Source organism: Panthera onca, chromosome B1, assembly GCF_046562875.1.
Source record: "Panthera onca isolate mPanOnc1 chromosome B1, mPanOnc1 haplotype 2, whole genome shotgun sequence".
Lineage (NCBI taxonomy): Eukaryota > Metazoa > Chordata > Mammalia > Carnivora > Felidae > Panthera > Panthera onca.
Window position 1 is genome coordinate 104529267 of NC_138342.1, and position 18723 is coordinate 104547989.

At 38.0% G+C, this 18723-nt stretch overlaps 1 long non-coding RNA gene across 1 annotated transcript in view; it reads left to right on the plus strand.

Annotated features, from left to right (window-relative positions):
* LOC144616141 (uncharacterized) overlaps window positions 1-13281 on the plus strand; it is a 144994-nt gene extending 131713 nt beyond the window's left edge. The window contains exon 4 of the long non-coding RNA XR_013555155.2: window positions 11512-13281. This is a non-coding gene — a long non-coding RNA (uncharacterized LOC144616141). The remainder of the gene's footprint in view (window positions 1-11511) is intronic.
* Window positions 13282-18723: the final 5442 nt, after the last annotated feature.

Consider the following 18723-nt stretch of genomic DNA (forward strand, 5'->3'; position numbering starts at 1 on the left):
GGGCTAGAAGTTTGGGAAAGTGGGAAGCACAAGAGTTGGACCAAGATGGGGGCTAAAAAAGTGAGCTTAAGATAAAGATTCAGCTTTAAATTGTAAATGGAAGCCACTTCCTGGAAGAAGTGGTTCTAGGAACAGAAAAAAATTGTTCTACATGTAGAGAGAAATTTTAAGTGGTGACAATTAATCTGAGAGTATTTGTAAGCATATAAATTAATTTTAGAATTATATTATTTGAATCAATTGAATTTGAGACCTGAAATTGACAGTCAATGATATTCAATTATTGCATTCTTCCTAAGTTTTTTGTCTTGGGTTTTGCAAATATTAATAACTGCTCAATTAATTAGGCAGCAGTCATGAGGACAGAAGCCTTGTGTTTTTATGTCTTTCAATATGGCTGCCTCACTGTTGAGTATGTAAAAAGATTGACTCACTGATTGATTTCTACTAATTTGACAAATACATCTTATAGGATATTGTAGATATGTACTTTGGTAAGATACAAAACTAAGTTTAATTCATCAAGATTTTCTCTTAATAGTGGACTGATTCTTTACAATCAGTGCAGTGAATAACATAGTGTTTGATTAGATATTTGTTTCAGTTTGGGAAGATTTGCTTAAAGTGGAGCAGATTTCAGAATGACAAAACAAGTTTCCCTGGCAAGTTTGGTATCAAGCGTTTTGTTTTGTTATACTTGATTATGTACTTTGGCTGCATAAACCAAACATATGTTCCAATCCAATTTAGTCTCTGTTCAGAATGATTTTCCTTATTTGTCCAAAAGTTTCAGAACTAATTTTTTTTGCCCTTACTCTGAGCATTCAGCCTTCATGTATTTCAGGGACAACAGGCACCCCAGGGATTTGGGTTTGACTCATGACTTTTATAGTTAAGAAGCAAGCCATGCTATTTTAGGCGGTTTTAGTGGTGGCAAATTGGAACCATATACCGTGTAATTTGTTTTCTGACACAGGTGATAGAAAAGTCACTTAAGTTTCTATATGTCATAGTTTAACCAAAATGTTTCCTGTTCACTGTCTATGCTTTTGTTCTATTAGAACAAAATATGCTCCTTGTCATTTAGGAAATTACAAGGGTTTTAGTAGCTCTGAAGACACAATCTCATGTCTTTAATGTAAAAGTCTTTAGCATATTCTATGCTTTGCTCAAGAACATAATGCTTTTAGAATCTCAGGTTATATATTTATTGAAATCAAAAAACAACCCAACCCAGTTCTTCCCCACTGTGATTCTCTTCCCTATGTGTTTCCTTTATTACTCATACAGAAAACTTCACTTCTGATCCTTCTGGTCACCGAATGGGAAAATTTTTTCCCCCACACCAATGAGCAGTTTTCTGTGACACCACCTGGGTGTCCTACAATTTGACACAATTCTAACCCTATCTATGTGGAGATAGTGTGAGATTTCATAGGTCAGGGGCTCAGTCCCACAAGGCTGCCCCTACCCCCTCACTTTCAGATGTTAGTTACAAGCCTAGGTTATCACCTGTGCTTCTGACCAACCAGCTATAAATCAAAGGTTCCAGTGATCCCCTCTGTGGGCTTGATTAATTTGCTAGAGTAGCTTACAGAACTCAGGGAAAGACTTACATTTACCAGTCTATTAAAGGATATGACAACAGGTATAAATGAATAGTCAGACGAAGAGATACATAGGGTGGAGTCTGGATGGGACCCAAGTGCAGGGAGCTTCTGTCCCTGTGAAGTGGGGATGTGACACTTTCTTGGTGTGGATGTGTCTGCCAACCTGGAAGCTCTCTGAACCTGGTACTTCTGGGTTTTATAGAGCCTTCATCACGTAATTAACTCCATTTTCAGTTCTTCTCCCTTCTCAAGAGAATGCGGGGTGGGGCTGAAAGTTCTAAACTTCTTATCATGGCTTGGTCTTTCCTGTAACCAGGAGCCCGCCCAGAGATGCCTCATTAGAGCAACAGATATTTCTATCTCCCAGGAAATTACTTGGGTTTCAGGATCAGGAACAAGGGTTAAAGACCAAATATTAGAACAAAATATGCTCCTTGTCATTTAGGAAATTACAAAGGTTTTAGTAGCTCTGTGCCATGAATGGGGGACAAAGATGAACATATATATTTTCTATTATCTCACACTTACTTCATACAGCCCCCTGGATTCAATTGTGTGAGATAGACAGTGAACAATCTTAGCTCAAAAATAATTTTCACAAGAGAATTATATTACAGGTTAAATTTATAAAACTATTTCAGGGAATAATATAATTTTGACAATAAGCTCAATGTTTTTTGCATGAATTCCATCTGCATTTGTTAAATTGTTTTCTCAATACCCCTGTTGGCTATGTGAATCATAGGATTCCCAATTATTTGGTAAATGTAGAGTATGAAGTTTAATATATTTAGACTTGACAAAAGTTATCCAACAAGTGAGTCACAGTGAGAAATATCCAATACAAATATGCTATTCCCTTAAATTCAGATTAAGAAAAAAGAAATATGTGTTTAATATTTTCTCAATTATTTTAACATAGAGTTATAGTAGAATACTAATCACATATTAGAGTTAGACAGTTCCTAGAAAATTACCTGGTCCAAGTCTTTCCGTTTCAGATGAAGGAGGAAGGCCTGATATGTGCCTATTCATTCATCCACCTAGTGGCATCAGCCAGGCATATCGCAGAGAAGCCCTGTGATAGTTACCACAAGGACTCATAACCACAACTACCATCATCATTGCTATGTTGGTGTGTGTGCTACACAGTGTCCTAGTGTTTTATTTAATCCTTGCAATAATTTAATGAGTTACTTTTGCATCCCTGTTGAACGGGAAAAGAAGAGAGGGGGAATTAAAGGGGGAATTCACTTTTCAGCTAAGTGATAAAAGAACTCTGACCCCACATCTCCCTGACTTCAAAACCCAAAGTCTCTTTTCAGCTGTTTTACCATTAAACAATGGTGCCATGGTAAACCAGTTGTCAAATATGGAAGGTTTAAAGCAAGTCTGTGACAAGATCAATGCAGAAGTTTTGGTGGGATAATAAAACCAGGTGTGTGATTCTAGTAGGTAAGAGACTATTTCATATTTGGTGGAGTTCCTTTGAATGGAGAATGTAGATCTCATACTTTACTAAGTGGACCTCTCTAATTATCCCAATGCTTGTCCAAAGAATCTTTCCCCTTTTCCTTCCTGCCATCAACCCAGATTTAGAAGGAAGTTGGAAGAGATATGTAAATGAATAAAAATAACCCAGGAAGCTTTGCACTGATTAAAAAAAATATTTTTGTCCTGATTTGGAAATAGTTATTGAGTAAATTATTCCTGACTTCATAAAGCTCATGTTCTTGTGTGTGTGTGTGTGTGTGTGTGTGCACATGCATGTGTGCAGTAGGATGCGCATAAATAAAGAGCTTTATTTGACCATAAATAACTTTCCACAGCAGTAGCTTCTTACATGAATGAGCACATTTGGAGAATACGGATTACTGTTTAGATGTTTTTTTGTAATTCAATAAGTTCCTACTAAATTCAGAGACTGAGAATTTGATCCCAGAAGATTGATCAAAGACCTTGTATTACTAAAATGGCTGTTTTCATAAAAGTGTTTTCAAAGATCTCTAAAGCTCTATAAACACTTCATTTTTGTACATGTTATAACTGTCTGCTGAAGAATTCATCCTGTAGATGGCTTAACATCTCCATACTGGGTGAGAAAAGTGAAATAGGATATGGTATGAGAGTAGATGGTCAAATAAGGGAGAGGAAAATACTCTCTATTTTTCTTCTGCTTGGAAATAAATATGCAGGAAACTCTTACAATGGCAGCCTTTTTCTTTTCTTTTTTTCTCTTCTCTTCTCTTCTCTCCCCTTCTCTCCCCTCCCTCTCCCCTCCCCTCCCTTTCCTCTCCTCTCCTCTCCCCTCCCTTTCCTTCCCTTCCCTCCCCTTTCCCTCTCTTCCCTTCCCTTCCCTTTCCTTCCCTTCCCTCTCTTCCCTTCCCTCTTTTCTCCTCTCCCCTCCCCTCCCCCTCCTCTCCTCTCCTCTCCCCTTTCCTTTCCTTTCCTTTCCTTTCCTTTCCTTTCCTTTCCTCTTTCCTTTTTAAAGCTATGGATGCATTAAAAAACAAACAAAAATAAACACAAACTCCATCTGGAAGCATTTTGAGCTAGGGCATTGTAAAAATGTGTCAGATGATATATTGGGAAAAGAGTTGGTTTAAAGTAACACTAAAATTCAAAATGAGATAGTTTATGTCTCTGTTGTATGTCTGGAGAAAAAATTTCACTGCCATTATCAAGGTTGTTCTCCACAAAGCCCTCAGGGATCTAGTGCCTCCTAGCTTGGTGTTTCACCACATATGACATCTTTTTTTAAGGTCACCCTATAATCCAAGAAGGCTGCTTCAGCTCCAGCCATCATGTTCCTTTTCAAGTAGCAGGAAGAAGGAGAAGGAAGAAGATATATCTATCCTCTCCCTTTAATATTATTTACCATAATTTGCTCATACATATCACTTCTATTTATACCCCTCGGGTCAGAATTTAGAAAATGGCTATACCTAAATGAAAAGAGACTGGGGAAAAAAGTCTTTATTTCAGGTGGTCAAATACCTAACTAGCTTAGGAATTCTTACGACCATAGGAAGCAAAATAAAATAAAATAAAATATAAGTAAAAAAGATAGTGAGGGACAACTATAGGAGTTTCTGCCACAGATGACTCTCACTCTGTTCTCTGCCCCAAGTCCCACATGTCAATGATTTTAAGTCCAGAATGAGCATGCCTTCAGTGAAATCTGTTCTTTCCAACTTGTTTCTGAGATGCAAAAACACCTTTTAATGCCCTGAGATATATGGTGGGCAGAAGCTGGTATTAAAAAAAGATGAATGCCAAATGGGTTTGCAGTTTGCTCTGGGTCCCACTAAAATTTCACAGAAACAGTAGCATCATCTCTGCATGACCTGTTCGCTTCATAAGGATGCCTTTAAAGTTGCAAAACAATTCAGGCTCCTTCAGGCACCTGGAATGTTCTTGCGCCATTGCCTGACTCACTTTAAATTGAGAAACAGTTGGGACCTGGGACTGCAAATCCTGCTGCCTGACCTCCGGAGGATTTTCCTTTCTGGAGTTTTAATAGGTGTCATCAGCCTAGTAGGGGAGTCTCTTGGCAAACCTGAGGCTTTCTCCCTCCAGAAGCTCACTGATCCTGCCTCTGTGAAAGGGCCAAATTTGTCAGTGGGAAAAGAATTTTAAGAAGTATCATGAAGTAAACTGTTTTGCCATGGACTGAATATTGACCCTCAGTAATAAAAACTTCTTACATTTTCAACCATGGCATTAAACCATCTCTTTAAATAATTAGCAAGTGGAGAGACAAGAGGTAGGAGCTCTTTGAAAAGGAAAACTTTATCAGACTTGGGCACACTGGGAAAGAGTGAATCAAATCAAGGCACATTTAACTTTTCATGCTTGAATACTGAGAGTATTTTTCAAAGGTCTTATATGTGAACACAATAGCAGTATTGCAGTTGTGTGTCTGTCCGTGTAGCTGAGATTTATTGTCAGGCAGTTTTCAAGTCAAATATTTATTCCTACTAGAGAGTAACACTGTTCTTCAATTATTTCTTTTTCTCAGTCTCTTCCCTCACCCACTTTAAAAATGATCCAAATGTTCCACTCACTGAGTGTGGGAAGACACAGAGCAGCAGGAGGGAAAGAACAACAGAAACTCAGTGAAGGCCATTGGGAACCTCTGCCAAGAAGCATTTTGAAGAGGTTAATAATGCTCAAATAATAATGCTTTTAAGTTGCCTTTACCTTGAAAACATCCAGCTACTGTGTGGAGTTTAAATTATCTACCTAATAGCAGCAATCCAAATTTTAATTGCCTACTCTTATATATAGAAATATTTGATTGGACCAAGTTCTCAAATGTTGGTCAGTTTTCTGGGTTTTAAAAGGTGTTACTCATTACACCACGTGGAGCCTCCGTTCTTTGTCCTTTCCGGCCATAGTTATATCGGCTTCCAAATTCAGCACTGTGACAACATTCCATTAGAGTATCCAAAGTTGTTTTTACAGTCTGACAGAGAAGAAAAGAAAACGTATTGGGTAAAGTATGAGAGAGTTTCTCTTTCTCCTAAACTTCCTCCCACCAGAAAGAAACAAAATTAAAAACAAAGCAACCAGAAAATAAATGTGTGTCTGGGAATCCAGGGATTAATTTCCTCATAATATACCTGTTTCAGCAAATACTTGCAGAAGTGTTTGCCTGTTCCTCAGATGTCATAGCTTTCCTTTGGTCTCTCTTGGTGGATCCAGTTTCTCAGCAGTATGATGTATTCCTTGTTGTTTCTAGTATTTTCAGTGGACAAGAATCATCTGGTACATAATCCATGACTGGGCTGGAGGCTGAGTGCAGCTGGCCACAGCTGTGCTAGAGTAGCCTGAGAACTGAACTGTTCATATAAGGTGGTTTAAGAAGGTATTTGCAAGTGGAGCAGAAAATGGGCTCTGTGCCAAGCTCAACTGCTGACGGGGGTTAGTCTCTCAAGGAATCACACTGGTCGTTGGTGGTCACAAAGATGGAGCTGAACATAAAGTGGAGAATTCACTACCCCTAAGCCTGTTGCATGGCTAATTTCAACCTCTCTGTGGTCACGTGGATGTTCCTAATGCAGTGAAAGGCCATGCCCGTTTCTTTCCTGCCTTCTAAGGCTTTTCACCACAAATTCCTCTTTGGAGAAATTTTAGCAGTGACGCCATATTTTCATTAATAATGGAGTGCATATATATGGACTTGTAAAGGATGCAAACTCATGCCAAATTGTCACTCTGGGGCAGCAGAAGATCAGGAATAATTAAAGTGAACAGGACAAAGAATATGAATTGGCAGGAGGGGCCTGGTTTGCTTTAGTTTCAGACAGACTAAGGGAAGGATTTTGATTTCATACAGTAAGGTAGTCCTGGATGTCATGGGTTAGCATGCAAAATGATGAAGTCTAGACAATAAGCATCAAGAGCAAGAAGTTTTCATTCCTGAGACATCAAAAGATGTGGGGCTCTAGAAGACATGGATGTGGGGCTTCTAGGCTCTGGAAGACATGGTGGAGGCCACACAGAGGAGACACTGAGACAGGCTTTTGGCAAAACAGAGGATGTTTTTATGTTTTCCATATATGTACTTCTGACTACATATGGGTGCTCATTGCCAAAGGGAGACTCATGGGCTGTCCCCTCCTGACTTAGCAATGCCAGAGGTAGTCAACCTTCTGGGAACAACACACATATCTATCTAAAGTTGGTCATGGCTCTATGATCATCACTTATTTCGAAAATTCACTGCCAAATGAAGTTACTTTAGAACTTTATTTAAATTTTTCTCCCAGTATAAGCAGGAGATAATTTTAAATCATTTTCAAAATTCAAAGAAGTCATTAAATTAAACATTGTTACCTTACCCACTGCTTCTTTTGTGATTGAATAAGAAAGCTTAATATTGAAAATGAAGGGCCAAAATATTAGAGGACTTTCTATTAAGTTTAATGTCTTCTGTGGTATTGTTACATAGCATTTTCATGAGACAGCTAAGTAGATCATGCACTATTGGCATGTAAAACAAAATAGTAACACGACATAGTGAAGGAAAGAGTCATGAAGATAAAGGGTACCTAAGGCTGACATTTCTTGATGGCATTAATGAGGACAGTGTAGCTTCAGGTAGATCTTTTAAACCAAACTGGTAGATCTGGGCTATGTTGTATGTGTGTTGGCAGATGGGGTGCAGTCCCTACTCTCTCTCTATCTCTCTGTCTCTATGTCTCTGTCTCTCTTCCTATCTCATCTTTTCCTTACTCCCACTGTCTTTATCCAAAATTTTCAGGGTTGTTGACAAATGAATATAATGGATGTGAGAGGAAGCTTGTCCTGTGGTTCTGGGGGGCCCAAGGAAAGGATTAGCAACCCAGGCCTGACTTTTAGCATCTCTTCTGAGTAAGTGAAAGCCAACAGGAGTAAGGGCTGAGGCCACCCCCTCGCAATGGCTGTCAGTAGGGGTCAGGGCTTTGAAAGCTTAGGCCAAGGATTTCCTCTCAGTATGTCTCACGGACATTCATATATTCAAATTGTATGGACTGAGCATGCTATTCATTGGACAGCAGTATTTTTATTGCTTCACCATACTCAACCGTCTGCTTCCACCAAAGAGCCGTTTAACTTTCCTTTTTTGCTTCAAAAATTATGAGTTTCATTTATTTTTAAAAAACAAGTACTCATTGATTGCTTCTGTGTGCATTGTACCAAACACTGAACTGTGGCAGTGGGAAGAATTTAAGACACGATCCTTATCCAGTGAATGTCCTTACACATACAATCACATCAAGGTCTGTATAGTAGTTTAAGAGCTGTGGAAGAAGTAATTACAGTAGAGCTAGAGTTAGGGAAGTTAGAAAGACAAATTTTCATGAGAACGAAACATTATACAGACTAAGTTTTCATGGACTCTGGTGCCTGATTTTTTTTTTTAAATGCGCCTTTCCTGATGTTATTGCAAGTCTTAGGGACATAGGCATGGCTTAGTGTATGCTCTTGTGGTTGATATACATACTTATTTCTTCACCACTGTTGTTTTCTCTTCATTTCACAAGGACACCAAAGCTAGTGAGAAAAGGCCAATGAGGAAATTCTTGGGGGAAAAATCCCACATCTAATATTTTCATTTCTAATGAGAAAACCCAAAGGGAAAAAAGGTACTCGATACACAGAAGATGCTGGCAAAATATTTTACTAGGATGTGGTTTTGATCAGGTTACCATTTCTTCTGGGATAGAATGTGTTTTGTTATACTTTTTAAATCATTTTTTGATCTCCCTTACACGTTCTCCATTATGGGCTCTTTCCTACTCATTGAAAAATTATGCAGAAATACATAGTACATGCTATTCTATATTCATATTAGGCTAGCTTGGAGAGTTTTAGGGAGAACACATGCAATTCTTCCACTAGGCTTAGCTGTGTTAAATCAGAGAAAGTATTTTTCCTTGTCCCCAAATGTGGGTCTAGAGGCTAGAGCCCTGACTGTTGGCATGTCACCAGCTTTCATGGCTTGCATAGTTCTTAGAAATGAAAGAAATACATTTTTGCAGTCACATGAGTCAAACATGAGACTTAGTTTTATTCCTTATTTGGGGACCACTTGACAGTTTTTTTTCATTCTAGGTGATGTGGCTGGCTCAGATGCATTGCCAATGCATTCATTTTACGAGTGAGCTCTCATCCTCACTTCTCTCCCAAAATATAAAATGAACATGACAAAATTATGTGACAGTTGCTATAGGCAACAATATTCTATTTATCTTTGCAATAGAAAGGCTCATCAAAGAATTTTGTCCGGGTATTTTTGTCACTTGGAGCAGATATGTTGAATGTCCCTTAGCTTTGGTTTTGGTTTTGTAACGTAACACATAGCCAAGGTGTCAATACAGTGCCTATGTGGAGTCCAGATATCATTCTGCCATAATGACTATAACATGGTGTGAATGTTGAAACCAGAAAGTTCATTTTTGAAGTCTGAAAGCAGCTGAGAACAGATGAGGGTAACAGAGCAAAGCTTGCTTCCAGCCTTGGCTATTTCTACTGCCAGGACATTCTTCTCCCATTACTTCATATGGACCAGATAGGAACAAAGGTGCTCTGCAGATATCCCCATGATTCCTGCTAATAAAAAGAGTAGGGGATCATTTTACACAGTGCAACCATGGATCACCTGTTAAAAACTTGCTGGTGATGTTCAGCTCTCTAGATTATAGCAGTTTCCCAAACTTTACTGTGTCTGCAAATCCTTGGAGATTTAGTGTATCCAAGATGGAGGGAGCCCAGATAATCTACACGTTTAACAAGCTCCGGGAGATGGTGATATTGCCGGTTTGTGGACCACACCTGGGTAACATGAAATAGGGCATGATGTTGAAGTGGCCTAGCTGTCAGGTCTAATGGCAATATCAGCAAGCTTATTTCTGATCTGTGGGATTGACTGCATTCTGAATCTTAGTTTACCTCCTTTTAAGTATTTGTTGTTGGTCAAGAGAAGGATCTGGTGTTGATAGAGGGTATAAAGGGCTAGAGGGTATATGGAAAGGTCTCAGAGTATGGGATAGCCTTCAGACTCCCATAATTCTGTAGGCCCTACTGGTTAGAGAGCTATTTGTATTAACAAATGGTCCCTTTCACATGTTAGATCTTAGTTTAAATTAGTTTCATTAGCTGGTCTACTCCTAACTGGGAGTTGGGTTACTAAGGGAAGCCTGAGATAAGAGTAAGAGTTTGGGGACTTATATAGGAAAAACAATCTTGTGTGTTTCCTTTACTGTCACGCTACTACCACATTTGACTTCTGACACTTCCAGTTACCAAATGTGTGTTTCCCCCCGGCACCAGCAATTCTCTTAGGCCAGCTGAGAGTCCTACAATCCAGCTCAATTCTGACATCATTTACCCGGAGATGGTGTCAGATCCCGCAGGTTCAGAGCTGGTCCCATAAGACTGACTACCCGCCCCCCCCCTTTCAGGTGCTAATCCCAAGTCCCAAGTTATCACTTGTACTTCTGATTGACCAGCTATAAGTCACGGTTCCCTGATTTTTTCTCTTTGCGTTTGATAATTTGTGAGAATGACTCATAGAACTCAGGGAAACACACTTACTGGTTTATTATAAAAGGTTATGATAAAGGACACAGATGAACATCCAGATGGAAGAGATGCTTAGGGCAAGGCGCAGAGAAAGGATGAGGAGGTTTTGTATCTTCAACAGGCAAACCACCATCCCAGTCCTCCATGTGTTCAGCAACCGGGAAGCTCTCTGAACCCAGTACTTTGGGGATTTTTATAAAGGCTTCATCATATAAGCATGATCAATCTGCAAATTAATCTCTAGTCCCTTACCCTCTCCTGGAGGATGGTAAGTGGATGAAATTTCTAGGTTTCTAATAATAATGGCTTGGTCTTTCTGGTGACTAGTCCCTGAGTTGAAGATATCCAGGAGCCCACCAAGAGTCACCTCATTAGCACAAAAGACATACCCATCACCCAGCAAATTACAAGAGATTTAGGAGCTCTGGGTCAGGAACCAGGGCCAAAGACAAAGGGACTAACAACAACAACAAAATGCTCTTAGTGCTCTTGTCACTTAGGAAATTATAAAAATTTTAGGAGCTCTGTGCCAGTAACTAGGGATATAAACATTTTTCCTATTATTTCACAGAACTGGAAACAATGAAGAAAGGTAATTTTGGGGTATGTGGCATTTCAGAGAATAGTTGATCTGCAAGAGGCAATGGACAGTCCAGGAGACAATAGGAGTCTGTGCTGATTGGCCTGATGGAGACTGAGATGACATCACTAATGACCAGCTCAAAATGCATATTTCATTGATCATGAACTAACTGTATCATCTTCTTTTATAAGAAACAATGTAATAAAAAACACACTCTGATAAGACATTCTTCCCCTTTCTTTTCAGGTGGATTCCTCCTGGTTTGGCAGCCAAGAAAAGATTTATTTCAGTGTTTACACCTGCTGGAAAATTGGGAATTCCAGAAATCTCACAGTGTCCAGACCAGTTTTCTTTACAAATCTGGGATGCAGCACCCTCTTTTGAAAAACAGAGATCAGTTCTTAGACTTTGTACATTTATACTAGTTTTACTTCATTGGTACCAGGGTGACTTGAATTCTTGACAAGGATGCAGTTTCCTAGAAACTTTTAGAAGAAAAGCATTAAAATAAAAGTTGACCATTGAATGGCTGGGATTTTCTGCATCAATGGATCTGGTGCACTTAATGGGCATTGAACTGTTCCAACTGAACCATATTCTTTCATTTCAAATAAGTTGATTTTTTAAACAGTAAATTGTGAGAATGAGAAATTTTGAAGGGGCAGTGGCAAAATTGTAGGTGAGATGTGCTTATTTATCATAACTTATTATGTTTAATCAAAATTACATTAGTACCCAACTTTCTTAGGATTAAAGACCAAGTAATATAATGAAATAAGAATTAGGAAATCAGGACCCTGATCACTATTTGAATTTCTACCATTTTATTACATCAGATATATCACAAACTTTATCTAATGTTTCGTGAATGTGGTCCATGATCCCTAGTAACTGTGTTTTAATAATAATGATTTAATAGTAACACTTACCATTTATTGAAGATAAACTATATGCTTAATTACAATCTTAACTCATTAATGACTTTCTAAATAACCTTTCCCCTATAAACCGATTATAATAATGGTCACTTGTTATAGCCCATATGTCTATAGTCCTTTATATTTACAAGGCATATTCTATATATTTTTTCGTTAACCTATTCAGTTCTTTATTTTTAATTTTTTTTTTTTTACATTTATTTATTTTTGAGAGACAGAATATGAGTGGGGGAGGGGCAGAGAGAAGGAGGCACAGAATCCGAAGCAGGCTTCAGGCTCCGAGCTCTCAGCACAGAGCCCGACGTGGGGCTTGAACTCACAAACTGTGAGATCATTACCTGGCCGAAGTCAGACGCTCAACTGACTGAGCCACCCAGGCGCCCCAGTTCTTTATTAATTCTAATTTCTTGAAACAAGACTTTGCTGGGATGTCATGGAGTCTTGTGACTGTGAATGAAATCTTCCTTATTTGTGGGGTAGAGAGAATGTAAAGAGAGCATTGTCTTTCTTTTCTCTCAAATTCCAACTGTAAAGAGTGAGACAGAGGTGTCAGTGTGGGGCTACTGGCCTGAATATTCTCATCAACAGCATTGGCTGTACAAACCTGGTGCTACAGTTTCCATGAACATTTTTCCCATTTCTATTTTGCTTATAGACTTAAGTCTTTCCCTTCCACATTGTACTTTGTCCTTTCATTTTGTCTGTTTAAATTTGATTAAGTCATGTTGGTTTAGACATTCTGGTGGTTTACTTACTCTTAACAGTGACTTTGGCCAGCCTTTAAAAACTCTTCTAATGCTGAAGACAAATGCAGTTACAACTGAGATGATTAATGGTAGAATGTTTCACTTAAGTAGGCCTGGTAGATATCTGTTATTGAGAATTTAATAAAATTATCTGTAATCATGTTGGCAAAGTTGTTTCCTAGGGCCATCTGCTTAGTCATTAAAATTATTTTTAAAGATATATCGAACCAGATGGTTTTCAAGTAGGATTTGACTTGTCCTATTTTTTTCAACTCTAAGGTGTATTTTTTATTACCTGTGTACCCCATCATCCTAGGATAGGATCCCTCAGAATAAAGGTATCTCCTTTACTAAACCATTCTGCCTATTTTTCTATTTGTAACAAGAAAATATAACCATTTTTATTAGAATATTAAATGAGTAATCAATTTATACTGCCTGCATAGACAATGTTTAGGTATGGGCAGGAATCAAAGAAGAAATGCTCCTGCGTTCATGGTGATTAACATCATTCATGATGTTATATTTTCTTAAACTTTATTTTCTCCGATACAAAACAAGGTGGATACTATTATGGTGATGTGAAGAGGAAAGTGACAACACTGGTATTCCCCCCCGCCCCTTGGCCCATTGGAGGTTTCCAGAGAGCCACAAAGGCAAGGAAGACAACTCAAGATGCACACAATGGTGTTCTTATTTCTTCTTTAACAGGCCTTGAACAGGGCACTGGGTAAGCGTGTACCAGCATTCCTGGTCCATAGTTTCTTTAATGCCAACCACTTATTACAATAGACAAGGCAATTTGGATAGGCAGCTGCATGATATATTGCCATGCTGACTCAGTCAGGGACTGCAGGAAAAGCAAGAGTTCTGAGGTGTCCCAGAAGTTCTCAGACATGCATGGATTTTGATGGTTTAATGTACATATTTGTGCATAACCATAAAGCATTCCTTCCTCTGTTCTTACTCAAGATTCCACCCAAATTCCTGTCTGTTACCTCCCTTGGGGCTATCTTAGGGAGTGGCTTTTCCAGGAACCTCAGTGGGATCACACTGTGGGATCCTTTCATTATTGTGTGATTATAAAATGGGAAGCCAAGTGGTCCCTTTACACCTGTGATGACATGTGGTCTTCAGTTCAACTCTGTGCTTCTCACTGCCCTTGTACCTTTTTGATTCTTGTTTTTTAGAGAGGTGCATCTTTCTTAGAAGAGTTTTTAGTTTTATTTTTTGTTTCTAAAGTATTATGACATCTACTTTTTATTACATTTTATTCTCCATCAATGTCACTTAACAACAAATCTGAAAAATTAATGTATGCTTATATATTTAATTTCAGTGTCTTTTATTCCTTTTATGTATATTAATAGAAAAGATAGGTGAACTAAGAATGGAGCTAGGGAATAAAGATAGGACATAAGGAATTTTTTAAAATAGTTTTTTTCAACTTTTTTTTTTTTTTTTTTGGGCAGAGAGAGACAGAGCATGAACGGGGGAGGGGCAGAGAGAGAGGGAGACACAGAATCAGAAACAGGCTCCAGGCTCCGAGCCATCAGCCCAGAGCCTGACGCGGGGCTCGAACTCACGGACCGCGAGATCGTGACCTGAGCTGAAGTCGGACGCTTAACCGACTGCGCCACCCAGGCGCCCCTAAAATAGTTTTTTAATGTTTATTTATTTTTGAGAGAGAGACAGAACATATGTGGGGGAGGGGCAGAGAGAGAGGGAGACACAGAATCTGAAGCGGACTTGAGGCTCAAAGCTGTCAGCACAGAACCCGATGCTGGGCTCGAACTCATGAACTGTGAGATCATGACCTAAACTTCGCGAAGTTGGATGCTCAATTAACTGAGCAACCCAGGTGCCTTGGACATAGGGAATTTTTAATATGAGAAGGATTTTATAGAAAAGAAACTTGAAAGAAGAATACCAGAATAAAGGTGGGGAGTGGAATTTGTGATCAACCAACAATGTATGTGTATGTGCCTGTGTGTCTATGTATCTGGCAGTGGTTGAGGGTCACTGGACATACAGAAAAATGGTAGAGCATCTCTTGGACCCATGGTTAGCTTGCTTAAGGGAATTTCTTTTTTATTTTCCTCTTCAAATGGATAACTTTATCCTAATGCCTTTTCTGGAGCAAAACAATAGGAAGGACCTGAATAAAAAAAGTGAAAAAAGATCCCAAAGAAAGAGCATATATGTTGGAGGGACATTGTTTGATAGTAATGGAGAGCTAAGGCTCAGAGAATACGTTCTTTAGAAAATTGTTTCTGTTCTCACCTAGTCCATGCTCAGGACCACCACAAAAATGGGGTAGTAATTTACATATCTAGTGAAAGGTTTTTTAAAAAACAGACCAAAGATTGGTGAAAGTGTAGATGTGTAGATCAGTGGGACAGAATGGAGGGTCCACGAACAGACACACATGCAAGTGATCAATTGAGTTTTGACAAAGGTGTAAAAGCAGTTCCATGTAGAGCAAGTGGATATAGTAGGTAAATAAATAGGTATATGTATATCTGTATGTGCTGGCACAATTGTGCTTTCATATGTAGAAATTAATCTTGATCCATTTTTTGTACCATATAAAAAATTACATAAAAATGGATCATAGAACATAAAGTGAAATAAAAAACTATAAAAATGTTGAAGAAGGTAGAAGAAAATCTTTGTGACCTTGAGTTACACAAAGATTTCTTAGATGCAACATCAAAAGCATAATACTTGAAAAAATATTGATAATCAGCTTCATTAAAATTAAATACTTCTGATCTTCAAAAAAAGCTTTTAAAATAATGAAAATAAATAATGAGAAAAATATTTACAAAACGCATATCTGATAAAGAACTTTTATCCAGAAGATACAAAGAATTCATACATAAAGAATTCTCTAACTCAATAATAAGGAAATAAACAATTTAACAAATTTAACAAATAAACAACTAAATAAAGTGGGCAAAATATTTATTTCTTCATATTTTATTTTAATTTCAGTGTAGTTAACATACAGTGTTACATTAGTTTCAGGTGTACATTGTAGTGATTCAACAGTTATATGTATTACTCAGTGTTCAACATGGTAAGTGTATTCTTAATCCATTTCGCCTATTTCACCCATCTTCCCATACACCTTTCCTCTGGTACCATCTGTTCTCTATAGTTAAGAGTCTGTTTTCTGGTTTGTCTTTTTTTCCCCTTTGTTCATTTGTTTTGGTTCTTAAATTTTACATGTGGGTGAAATCATACGGTATTTACCTTTCTGAATTCATTTCATTTAGCATTACTCTAAATCCATCCATGCTGTTGCAAATGGCAATATTTCATTCTTTTTTATGGCTGAATAATATTCCAGTGTGTGTGTGTGTGCATGTGTGTATACCACATCTTCTTTATCCATTCATCTATCAGTGGACACTTAGACTGCTTCCATAATTTGGCTATTGTAAATAATGATTCAACGGACATAAGGGTGCATACATCTTTTCAAATTAGTGTTCTCATATTCTTTGGGCAAATACCCACTAGTGCAACTACTGGATCAGAGGGTGGTTCCATTTTTAATTTTTTGAGGAACCTCCAAACTGTTTTCCACAGTGGCTGCAGAGTTTGCATTCCCACCAACAGCATACGAGGATTCTTTTTCCTCCATATCCTCGTCAATACCTGTTGTTTCTTGTGTTTTTAATTTTAGCCATTCTGACAGGTGTGAGGTAACATCTTATTGAAGTTTTGATTTGTATTTATCTGATGATGAGTTGAGCACCTTTTCCTGTGTCTGTAGACCCTCTGTATGTCTTCTTTGGAGAAATATCTGCTCACGTCTTCTAAAATGGATAAAATACTTAAACAGAAAAGATACTTAAACACCAAAGAAGATATAGATGGCAAGTAAGCACATTAAAAGGTATTTAATAACATTAGTAATGAGAAAAATGCAAAAAACAATATCAAGTGTTAGGGTATGAAACCACAATCATACTTACATATTGCTGGTAAGAATGCAAAAATGGGGGCGACTGGATGGCTCAGTTGGTTAAGTGTCTGACTCTCGATTTTGTTATAGGTCATGATCTCACGGTTCGTGAGTTCAAGCCCTTCATCAGGCTCTGCGTTGACAGCGTGGCGCTTGCTTGGGACTCTCTCTCTCTCCCGCTTTCTCTCTGCCCCTCCCCTGCTCGTATGTGCTCGCTCTCTCTCTCTCAAAATAAATAAACTTAGTGCTATGACCACTTCGGAAACCAGTTTGTCAGTTTCTTATGAGGTTAAATGCACACTTGACACATAACCCTGTAATTATACTTTTAGGTATTTTAAGTGAAACAGAAACTATTTTCACAGAAAAAATATTACTGCAATGTTTATGGTAGCATTATGTATAAATGCCAAAAACCTGGAAATAGCCCAAATGTCTTTTAACTAGCTAAAGGATAAACTGTGGTATATCCAGGCAGTGGAATACTACCCAAAAGTAAGAAGGAGAAAATATATCAACATGGATGAATCTCAGATGTATTATTTTAAGGGAAAGAAGCCAGACTGAAAAGGCTGTATACTGTATGATACCATTTATATGACATTTCTGAATAGGCAAAATCACAGAGACAGAACAACAATCAGTGGTTTTCAGATCACAAAGGGAGAGGCATTTACCAAAAAGGTGCAACAAAGGGAGGTTTTGGATGACGAAAATATTCCATGTGTTATGTAAACTGCTGCTACCATGACTATCTACATTTGTCAAAACTCATAGAACCATCAATTAAGTATGAAATTTATTATATTTAAATTATATCTTAAGCAGAAACAGAACAAGATATAAGAAGTGATATGCTATATTAATGGATTGGGAAATCCAATATTATAAATATCATTTTTTTCCTGCAGTGGCATCTTGATAGAGTTTAATCCTAATTAAAATTCCACAATGGTGACGGTGATGGAGGATAGTATAAATTGGCAAGCTAACTCTAAAATTTAAATAAAAACACAAATATCCAAGAATAGCCAAAATCATATTTTAAAAAAAAAGAACAAAAATGAAGGACTTATATTATTAGGTGTCAAGGTTTGTTATAAAGCTAGAATAATTAAAAGAATATAGTATTGGCTCAAGGATTGACACATAGAACAGGAGAAGAGTAAGCACTCAGAACAGACTCCCATGTATATGATCACATGATTTATTACAAAGAACACTGCAGTTCAATGGGCAAAAGCATGGTCTTTTCAACAAATGATATTGATCGATTTGACACTGTATTTTTAAAAGGGGGAGGAAAATTTAAGCCCTACTTCACAAGGATAGACTCAGATGGATTGTAGATCTAAGAATGAAAGATAAGACAGGAAAGTTTTATTTACTTATTTTTTCCTTTTAAAATTTTTATTTAAGTTCTAGTTAGTTAACATACAGTGTAGTATTGGTTTCAGGAGTAGAATTGAGTGATTCATCATTTAACTACAACACCCAGTGCTCAACGCAAGTGCCCTTCACAATACCTATCGCCCATCTAGCCCATCTCCCACCCACCTCCCTTCATCAAACCTCAGTTTGTTCTCTGTCTTTGAGTCTCTTTAAATGTTTATTTTTGAGAGAGAGAGAGAGAGAGAGAGAGCGTGAGCGGGGGAGGGGCAGTGAGAGAGGGAGACACAGAATCTGAAGCAAGCTCCAGGCTCTGAGCTGTCAGCACAGAGCCCAACACAGGGCTCGAACTCACAGACCTTGAGATCGTGACCTGAGCTGAAGTCAGATGCTTAACCAACTGAGCCAT